Source organism: Myotis brandtii, unplaced genomic scaffold (genome assembly GCF_000412655.1).
Source record: "Myotis brandtii unplaced genomic scaffold, ASM41265v1 scaffold382, whole genome shotgun sequence".
Lineage (NCBI taxonomy): Eukaryota > Metazoa > Chordata > Mammalia > Chiroptera > Vespertilionidae > Myotis > Myotis brandtii.
The window spans coordinates 806360-817633 of NW_005364671.1; the positions used below are offsets into that span (position 1 = coordinate 806360).

Below are 11274 nucleotides of genomic sequence, written 5' to 3' on the forward strand. Positions count from 1 at the left end.
CCCGTCCCCAATCGGCCCCCCCACCCCAATCGGGGACGGGGTCCACCGGCCAACCGCCAGCTGTCTCCTCCTCCCAACAGGCCCGGCCCCAACCAGCCCCAATAGGGGCCGGACCAGCTGGACCCCACCTGTGCATGATTTCGTGAACTGGGCCTCTAGTATCTATATATATAAAAATCCAGAGACCGTAACACCGTAATGACTGGAACGACCAGTCACTATGACACCCACTGCGGCCAGCGAACTGGCCGATCAGGAGTGGGGCCAGCCGGCCAACCCCTCCCCCCGCGGTCCTTCTCCCAGCAAGCCCTGCCCCTGATCTGCCCGCCCCACCCCAACCTCCTGCAGCCTCTCCCCAAGGCTGGCTCCGCCCTTGATTGTCTCCTCACCCCAATAGGGGGTGGGGCCGGCCAGCCAACCACCTGAGGCCCCTCCACCTAGCCAACTCTGGCCCTGATCGGCCCCCCACACCAATCGGGGGTGGGGCTGGCTGGCCCACCACCCACAGCCCCTCCCCACAGCCGGCCCCTGCCCCAAATCGATCCTCCACCCCAATCGGGGGCGGGGCCCATCAGCCAATCTCCTACAGTCCATCCCCCCAGCTGGCCAGGCCCTGATCAGCCCCGATTGGGGCGGGCCGACCGGCCAACCTCCCACTGTCTCCTCCTCCCCACAGGCCCAGCCTCAATCCTCCCCAATCGGGGTCGGGCAGGCCGGACCTCACCCATGCACAAATTCATGCACTGGGCCTCTAGTTACACTATAGTTTTCATTCTTCCATCATGCCCCTTAACTCTAGACCAGTGTTTCTCATATTCTAGTGAATTTGAGAATCATCTGCAAGGCTAAGAATCACCTGGGAGTTTAAGAATCACTCCCAGATGATTCTGACTCAGGCAGATAGAGGACCATATTTTGAGGAATATTACTTTAGCTTTATCTCTTTGCAATTCTATAAATGGGTCACATTTTTTCCTGCTGACATTTTTTCATCCAAAAATTCCTCAGCTTGGAATATCTTTGACCCTGATTTTCTGCCTTGCTAACTGTCACTGATCACATAATGTGCCTTAGCTCTGTCTGGTTTGGATTCCCATCCCTGAGCTCCCAGACTCTTCTGTGTTCCCCTGTTGTGGCCTGTACCACCCTGTGCAATAAAGGCTAGTTAACTTGTCTGACTCACCCATTAAGACTGCACATTCCTTAAGGATAGGAATTGTATCTGGCTTATGCTTCAGAATAGTGTCTGCAACACATTAGGTTCTCAAAAAATATTTACTCAAAAAACATTGCTTATCCTTTGTCTCTTACTAGACTGAGCCAAGCAAAGACTATGTTCTGCACAATAAGTCCTATGGTAACAAGCAGAAAATATTCCTAAAAATCACTTAGTGGTGTGTAATAAAATAAAATGAAACCTTAAATAATCAAAGTTTTCAAAATATTTAATACTTCAACAACCAGTACTTTTCTGTACTCCCCTATGTAAGAAGCAAAAGAAGCCAATATCATGAAGTTATGTTTTAAAGAATTGTCTCACTTTAAACCATAGATGCCTACATCCAAAGTACTGAGCCACAGGCAAACTTCCAGCTATAAGTTAACTAAGTTCTAGGGATTTAAAGTGCCATGGTGACTATAGTTAACAATACCATACTTGGAACATTACTAAAAGAGTCGATCTTAAAAGTTCTCACCACACACACACACACACACACACACACACACACACACATGATAACTATGTGAGGTGATGGATGTGTTAACTAACCTTGTTGTGGTAATCATTTTATAATATATGAGTATGAATTTCAAATCATTATATTGTATACCTTAAACTTACACAATGTTACATGTCAGTTATATCTCAATAAAGCTGGAAAAAATAACACAGTATTTCTTGGGGGATATTCGCAGGTCTGTACATAAAGGTCTGTCTTATCCTTCTCATTGACTGCATTATAATCTATGAACATAGACTAACAATTTTCTTTTTTATTTAAATAACTAGAGGCCCAGTACACAAATTCGTGCACCAGTGGGGTCCCTCGGCCTGGCCTGCGGGATCGGGCCAAAACTGGCTCTCCGACATCCCCCAAGGGGTCCCTGATTGCGAGAGGGCGCAGGCCAGGCCGAGGGACCCCACTGGTGCACGAATTTGTGTACTGGGCCTCTAGTTATTTAAATAAAAAAGAAAATTGTTAGTCTATGTTCATAGATTATAATGCAGTCAATGAGAAGGATAAGACAGACCTTTATGTACAGACCTGCGAATATCCCCCAAGAAATACTGTGTTATTTTTTCCAGCTTTATTGAGATATAACTGACATGTAACATTGTGTAAGTTTAAGGTATACAATATAATGATTTGAAATTCATACTCATATATTATAAAATGATTACCACAACAAGGTTAGTTAACACATCCATCACCTCACCCACTCCTGTCCCCTCTCCCCTACCCCAAGCCCTCAGCACCCTATTATCTGTGTCCATGGGTTATGCATATATGCATACAAGGCATAAACCAGCAATTTTCAACTGGTGTGCTGCAAGAGGCACACTGATGTGTTGTAAGAATATTAAAAACATGCAATATCTGACTAGTCAGGAGCACTGACCTCTTTTCCCTTAGATTGTCAAATAAAAAAATGACAACTGCCAACACAACAATAGCCATCCAGTGTGAGTGAATCAGAAGCATACCTATTTTTTGTCAGATCAGCAAAAAATATAATTTTTGGTGTGCCGCAAAATTTTAGTTATTAGTTTGTATGTGCCATGAGATGAAAAGAGTTGAAAAATCGCCGAATTAAATCAACAGAATAGAATTAGAAGTCTAGAAATAAACTCATAGAGTTTTTGGTCAGTTGATTTTGACAAGGATACCAAGATCATTAGAATAGTCTTTCCATTAGAGGGTGCTAATACAACTGGTTAGACCCATATGAAAAGAATGAAGTTGGGCCCCTACCCTATATCATATAAGTCCATTAAACTACGAATAATAAGCTAAAACTATTAAGCTCTTAGAAGAAAACAAGGTTATAAATCTTTGTGATCTTGAATTAGGCAATGGTTTCTTAGCTATGATGTCAAAAGCACAAGCAAACAAAAGAAAAAAATACAGTTGACCCTTGAACAGCAGAGGTTTGAAATGTGAGTCCACTTACTCACACAAACCATATTATTCAAAGGTCAACTGTATTTTGATCCTCAGGAATCTGCATATGTAGAAGAACAACTTAAGTCATATGGGGATTTTGACTCAGGGAGCTAGGCACCCCTAATCCCCCATGCTGTTCAAGATCAACTGTAAATAAAATAAATATTATCAAGCTTAAAAACATTTATGCTTTAAAGGATACTATCAAGAAAGTGAAAAGATAAACTGTGGAAAGGAAGAAAGTAGTTTCAGTCATATATCTGGTAAGGGACTAGTATCCAGAATATATAAAGAATTCTTACAACTCAACAATAAAGACAAATAACCCAATTTAAAAATGGGCCAAGGATTTGAATAGATACTTCTCCTAAGCAAACCAAATTGACAGTATCAGCTGGTGATCATGTTAAAAAGAAAATTAAGTAAGGTGGTGACCAGAAAGTTGTGGGGGAGAGGGGTTCTACTTTAACTTAGACGAGTTTAAAAGACTATGAGGAGTTGATATCTGAGCTGAGATTTGAATTAGAGGAGCCAGCCAAGTGAAGAATGTCAGGGGAAAGTTCAAGGCAGAAGGAACAGCAGAAAATGATTCATTAATCTTGGACTGACTGGTGCGCAACAGGAAGTATTTCGCTTTCGGAGAACAATAAAAATAGGTTTATTTGTGTTACTCTTATTAATTTGTGCAGTTATTCAGTGTCTGGTAAGTTAATGTTCAAGAAAAAATATTAATTTTTATTAAAATGTTCTATTATTTTATGTTAACGATTACTCATTTATTTCAGCCCTTTGTATTCAGCATGTCTCTATCAAAATAAACCTACATTTCTATGAAAATTGAAGGTTTGTTTTTTTGCGGCCCACCTAAGCTTAAACCTTATTTGGCCCGTGTTAGCCTTTGAGTTTGACATACTTGCTTTACACGGAAGAGTTAAAATAGTCTAGTAGGTCTCTTAATTGTCACACTCTGACTATATTCAATTACTTTAGATGAACTTCAGTGTGCCACATAAAACACGTCATCTGAAGGGATGGCTACATACATTTCAAAGTAAATTAAATTAAGAACAGATCAAAATATTCTCCACGTAGGCCCAGCTGGTATGGCTCAGTGATTGAGCGTCAGCCTATGGACCAAGAGGTCTTGCATGGTTCAATTCCCAGTCAGGGCACATGCCCGGATTGTGGGCTCAGTCCCCAGTGTGGAGCATGCAGGAGGCATGCCAATCAATGATTCTCTCACATCATGGTTGTTTCTATCTCTCCCTTTCCCTTCCTCTCTAAAATCAATTTTAAATTTTTAAAAAATATTTCCAAAGGAAAAAAAAAATCAAGCCAGAGTCTCATCTGACCTGACCAGTGTGGCTCAGTTGGCTGGAGCATCATCCTGTACAAAAGACCGTGGGTTCAATTCCAGGTCAGGGCTCATACCTAGGTTGCGGGTTCGATCCCTGGTCAGAGCAACTAGGGAAGGCAACCAATCAATGTTCTCTCTCACATCAATATTTCTCTTTCTCTCTCCCTCTCCCTTTCTGCCTCTCTAAAAATCAATCAAAAAAATATTTTTAAATAGACAAATCTATAGAGACTGAAAGTACATTAGTGGTTGCCTACAGTTAAGGGTGAAATATTGAGGAGTGATTGTTAATGGAAACAGGGTTTCATTTGGGGGTAATGAAAATTTTCTAAAATTGATTGTGGAGACGGTTGCATAGCTCTGTAAATATACTAAAAAACATCTATTTTTATACTTCAAATGGATGGTATGTGAATTATTTTTTTGTTGTTGTTAATACCCTTTTTTTAGGGAGAGTGGGAGAGAAAGGAAAAGACAGAGAGAAACATCGATATGAAAGAAACACATCGATTGGTTGCCTCCTGCACGAGCCCCGACCAGGGCCTGGCGGGGAGGAGGAGCCTGCAACAAAGGTATATGCCCTTGACCAGAATCAAACCCAAGACCTTTTGGTCTGCAGGCCAATGTTCTACCCACTGAGCTGAACTGGCTAAGGCTGGTATGTGAATTCTATCTCAATAAAACTGTTTTTTTTTAAAAGAACAAAAAGCAACAGGCAACACAAAAATTTACCAAAAATTTTCATATGAAATTGTTACAACTAAGATGTTTAGCTATTCTATTACAAAATAAATATTCTTAAACAACAAAAGCCCATACATAAAAAGGAAGAAGTTAAAGATACATGAGAAAGAGAGAGGGAAGAAAGAAGATAGAGGAGAAAATCCATAGACTGAGGTCCTCAAAAAATTTGTGAGCAGATGGAATCCAGAACATGCAAGGATTACCTCTTCCACTATGATGGGGAAGGATGCAGGCGAGAAGAGGCAGGAAAGTAAGTATACACTAATAGGTGGGGGGACAAGGGTATTCCCACCAAATGGACTCTACTATCTCTGTGAAGCATGGCATCTTCTATGAGTGATGGAGGAAAGAGGAAGGTTGAGAGATTGTAGAAAAAAGCTGCCAGAGTGACAAAGCAAATATTCACCCAATATTTTAATTAGCCGTCTGTGTCCTAACAGTAAGGCTAAAATAGAATACAAGAAATGAAATAAGTGGACAATCTTAGTATGAAGGCTTAATGTGAACAAAACTCCAGGAAACAGAAAATCAACTTTCATAATAATCTTAACATTGGCATGTGAATGGGGAAAAATTAATTATGAATACCTCAAAACACTTTCCTTGAATGTGAAACCATTTATATGATTCCATATACCATGCAAACTTAACTTTTGCCAAAAAAGAAAGTAAATTGCCATTTTTTAAGGAATCAAACTAGTCTAAGAAGATAATCCTTTACAATAAAGTAAATAAAAAGGAAAACAATTGACAGGGCTGGTCATTTGTTTTTCTCTATAAGCAGTAAAAGGCATTCAATTCTTAACCTAAACCACTAGCTTTGATTGGGATTATGTAACCATTTGAAAATCTAATCCTATGACTATTGCCAAATATAGGAGTAGCATATTCTACTTTCTATCCTTCCACAAATACCATCAACAAAACTGCTAACAAGAGAACTAACTGCTTGACTAATTAGCACACCTTATAAGCAAATGATCGCACACTGGGGATATGTCCGACAGGCTATCCTATATAATAAAGAGGTAATATGCAAATTAACCCTCATGCCCTCACAAGATGGCTGCCTACAACCAGGCTGGCAGGGGGTCAGTGAGGGACGACCAAACAACTGGACAAGCAGGCTGCGTGGGGCAACCAGGCCGGCAGCAGGGTTAGTGAGGGGCAACCAGCCTGCAGGGAGGGCAGTTGGGGGCAACCGAACCAGCAGGGGGAGCAGTTGGGGGTGACCATGCCAGCAGGCGGGGCAGTAAGAGGCAATCAGGCCAGCAGAGGGGGGCAGTTGGTGTGACCAGGCTGGCAGGGGGGACAGTTGGGGGTGACCAGGCCAGCATGAGGAGCAGTTGGGGTGACCAGGTGTGACTGGCTAGTCTTTTTAAAAAATTACATTTTCAATTCCTATGTCCATTTTATAATGTGCAATTTATCTTTTTTTAATTGCTTGGTTTAAACTTTTTATATGTCATATTAAATAAATCAAATCTCTATCATATGTATTGCAAATATTTTACTCAATATTGCCATTTGCTTCTTAACTCCGGCAGGGGGGGGCAATTAGGAGTGACCAGGCTGGCAGGGAGGGGGCAGTTGGGGCGACCTGGCTGGCAGCGGGGGGCAGTTAGGGGCGATCAGGCCAGCAGGGGGGGAGCAGTTAGTAGCAACCACACAGGCAGGTAAGTGATTAGGAGCCAGCGGTCCAGGATTGTGAGAGGATGTCTGACTGCCGGTTTAGGCCCAGGATCAGGCCTAAACTGGCAGTCAGACATCCCCAGAGGGGTCCTGGATTGGAGAGGGTGCAGGCTGAGCTGAGAGCCCCCCCATGCACGAATTTCGTGCACCAAGCCTCTAGTATGATTAAATAAAAGCCACTGTTGCTAATATAAACTCAATCAAGTTTTACATAAGTCAGGAAATGTACATATTTGCTATTAATTTATTCTGCACAACTTACAAGGCTGTGTAAGCAACAACTCCAAAACAGCCTTCTGCCTCTCATCTCTAAGCCTTGTTTAAAGGACCTTGAACATTCTTCCATTCACTATGAGAACAATGTGCCTCATTGTAGGGCTTGAAAATTATAATGCTCAGTACTGCCATCAAAGAGTTCACAAGCTTGCTATACAGATAAAGATTGTACTAGAGATATGGCTAATTAATTATAACAGATGTAAGTAAAATTATTAAATGCCCAACAGATTTATATAAGCAAAGCTCAAAAATATTAGAAGAGGGAAAAATCAAGTTTGAATAGAGTATTGAAGGAAAACAAAAGTTATAAAATTTCCACATACTTCTTCCCACTGGTACTACTTACTATTTTAGGAGGTTTTTGTTTTCTTTTGGGGGCATTTAGATTAGATACAATTTTTCTTTTGTTCCTTTTATAATTCTAAAGCTGCTTTATTACATTTAGACTGTTAACATGTACCAAGTCAACTTAATAAGAATCACAATTGACATATTCATGAACAGTTTATTTAGAAAAGTATAAATCTGCTTTTAATTATTTGATGAAAGTGGTGCTGATATCTTTCTAGGAGAATCAGAGACTACCTCTTTTACATCTTTGCAAGAGAAATACATATACTTAAGCTCTTCAAAAACCTAAAATGCAAAAATTAGATGGCAGATTTTTGGTCATCTTGTAGACATTGCTAAGGACTGCCAAATAACACTTAAACGTGTTTTGAGCCCTAGCTCACTGGCTAGAGCATCAGCCCTTGGACTGAAGGGTCCTGGGTTCAATTCCAGTCAAGGGCATGTAACTCAGTTGCAGGCTTGATCCCTGGCCCTGGTTGGGGCACATGTAGGAGACAACCAATCAATGTCTCTCTCTGTCTCTCTCATTGATGTTTCTTTCTGTGTGTCTCTCCCCCTTCCTTCCCCTCTCTCTAAAAAAATAAAATCAATGGAAAAATGTCCTGGGTGAGGATTAACAAAAAAACACACCATGTGTTTTGACTAGTAGTGGTTTTAAAATACAGAGTCATTATGAGTCTTCCAGTATGTAATTGCAAGGAACGCAATGATTCTTTTTATGAAGAATACCTGGAATAGTCCTGGTAACTTACTAATTCATTGTTTCTACCTTTCTCTCCAAAATGTTTCAAAATCAATACAAATCAAGAGAGTTAAACATTTATGGGTAATGCCTAAACAAACCATATTTGGTAATCTCAATTAGTTCCTCATACCAACTTGATTAACCTTTAACATTTCCCTAGTTATACCTTTTTCCAGTTCCTAAGGCCACTGATGTAAAAAGAGTCTAATTCACCTCCCCATACTTAAAATTCCCATTCCCAATAGCCTGAGCTGAACTTAATAATTCATTTCTAATGAACAGAATAAGGTGAAGTGATATTCTCAGACTAGGTCATAAAAGGCGCTTTGGCTTCCTCCTTGCTCTGACTTGGATTGCTCTGCTCCCGCTGGGTGAAGCCAATGCCGTGTCATGATGACACTCAATGGAAAGGCTATCTGGTGAGGAACTAAGGCCACCTTCCAACAGCCAGCAATGAACTGAGGCTTTCTGCAAACAGCTCTAAAAGTGAATCACCTTTGAAGCAGAACCTCCAGCTCCAATCAAGCCTTTCAGATAACTGCAACCCTAGCCAATATCTTTTGACTACAATTTCATGAAAGACCCTGGGGCAGACCCACCTAACTAAGTCACTCCAAAGTTCTGAGCCACTGAAACTATGAGATAATAAATGTTTGCTGTTTTAAGTTGCTAAGTTTTGAATATTTTTTTACAAAGCAACAGATAACTAATTCAATGATGTTTCTCAGCATCCTGTCCAAAGGCTCTATTATTCTCATGCTCAACTCTCTGTATATGTAAAGCTAGTATTGTCTATAACCCAGATATTTTCCTAAATTCCAGACCATATGACATCTTTTCATCAATTTCAACATGACTCAAAGCCACCACCTTTCTCCCCCAACCTGTTCTTCCTATCTTCCCTATCAGCATTCATTGACGTAAAACCTAAAACCTGGATTTCATCACACTCTTCCTACCCTTTCACTCACATCCAATTCATCACTAAGGCCTATAAATAGTGCTCTCCTGATCATTTCTCTGCAACAACAGTATTTAAAGTATATAAACTTCATCTGAACCCATTCATCAATTTTAAAATCAGAGAGACAACAACCAGAGCATAATGTACCACTTAATGTAATATGTTCCACCTACAAAGTATTCTTTCCCCAAAAGAACCACACTGAATTTGATTAAGCTTCTACCTCTAGGAAATACAGAGGACAAAGGAACATGTTTAAATATACCACAAAGATGTTACCAACAAAATCCAGAATGTGGACAATTCTACAAAACAAATGATATGGTCTCTTCAACAAATAAATGGCAAAGAAAAAAAGAGGGAAGGAGGACACATATTAAAAGAGATCCAATTTTATATGTGGATCTTGTTTGGAAACCTGACTCAAATAAACCAACTGGTGAGGGAAGAGATGTTTGAGACAATCAAGAAAACTGGACATTGACTGGATATTTGACAATATTATTATTAATATTCAGTTGTAATAGTGGCATTGTAACATTTTTTAAAAGAGACCTTAGTTTTTAGTAATACATACTAAAATATTTACAAATGAAATAATATGGTGTCTGGGATCTGCTTTAAAATAATCCATTGGGGAATGAAGGTACTGATGCAAGTATTAATAAAACAAAATTGGCCATCTATATATATAAAAGGCTAAATGACCAACTGTACGTACGTCCGACCATCCGGCCGGTATATATGATGCACACTGGCAATTTAAAAATAAACATTGACTCATGCATGCACGATATATATAAAGCTCTCACTGGTGCCAATCACACGCATGTTTTAATTTTATAATACTACATTATATATACTATTTGACATGTAATTTTTGGCAGTAATGTAATTACCGCATGAATCTTTCTTCTAATTAATTTCCTTTTAATGTGCACAAATCCGTGCACTGGGCCACTAGTATGTTTATAATTATACTAGAGGCCCAGTGCAGAGATTCGTGCACTGGTGGGGTCCCTTGGCCTGGCCTGCGGGAATCGGCCGAACCTGGCAGTCCTACATCCCTCGAGGGATGCAGTAGTGTGCAAAGTGGCAGGCGGCCGGCGAGGAGCCCAAGCCCAGCCTGGACACTGTGCCGCTCCCGCTCATCCTGGCCCCGCTGCACCTGCTGCCGCCACCACTCAGTAGGCTTGCTGCTGCTCTCCTGCAGTGTCCACGCGCCTGTCCTACGGCGACCGCGGCGTGCCCATGACTGAGAAGCGGCCACGGGCTTGCACCCAGTCAGTCCCAATGCCGGTCCCAATCCCTGGTCCTGGTCCAGATGGGGAAGCAGCGAGCAGGGGGTGTCCCTGGGAGAGGCTCACGCCTCCACAGCTGCACTCGCCAGCCATGAGTCTGGCGTCTGGCACCCGTTGATCAGCTGAGCAGCACTCTGCTGTGGGAGTGCACTTACCACCAGGGGGCAGCTCCTGCATTGAGCGTCTGCCCCTGGTGGTCAGTGCGCATCATAGCTACCAGTCGACCGGTTGCTTAGGATTTTATATATATACTAGAGGCCCAGTGCACAAAAATTTGTGCACTCGGGGGGAGGGGGGGGTCCCTCAGCCCGGCCTGCGCCCTCTTGCAGTCTGGGACCCCTCAGGGGATGAAGACCTGCTGGCTTAGGCCTGCTGCCCGGGGGATTGGGCCTAAGATGGCAATCAGACATCCCTCTGGCAGCCCAGCAGCCCTCGGGGGATGTCCACTTGCCAGCGGGGAGCAGGCCTAAACTGCAGTCGGACATCCTTAGCGCTGCTGAGGAGGCAGGAGAGGCTCCCACCACCACTGCTGTACTGGCAGCCATCAGCCTGGCTTGTGGCTAAGCAGAGCTCCTCCCATGTGAGAGCGCCCTGACCACCAGAGGGCAGCTCCTGCATTGAGCATCTGCCCCCTGGTGGTCAGTGTGTGTCATAGTGACCAGTCATTCCCAGTC

At 42.1% G+C, this 11274-nt stretch overlaps 1 protein-coding gene across 8 annotated transcripts in view; it reads right to left on the reverse strand.

Moving 5' to 3' along the window:
- OSBPL9 (oxysterol binding protein-like 9) overlaps positions 1-11274 on the reverse strand; it is a 124979-nt gene that overhangs the window by 107575 nt on the left and 6130 nt on the right. The window lies entirely within an intron of this gene.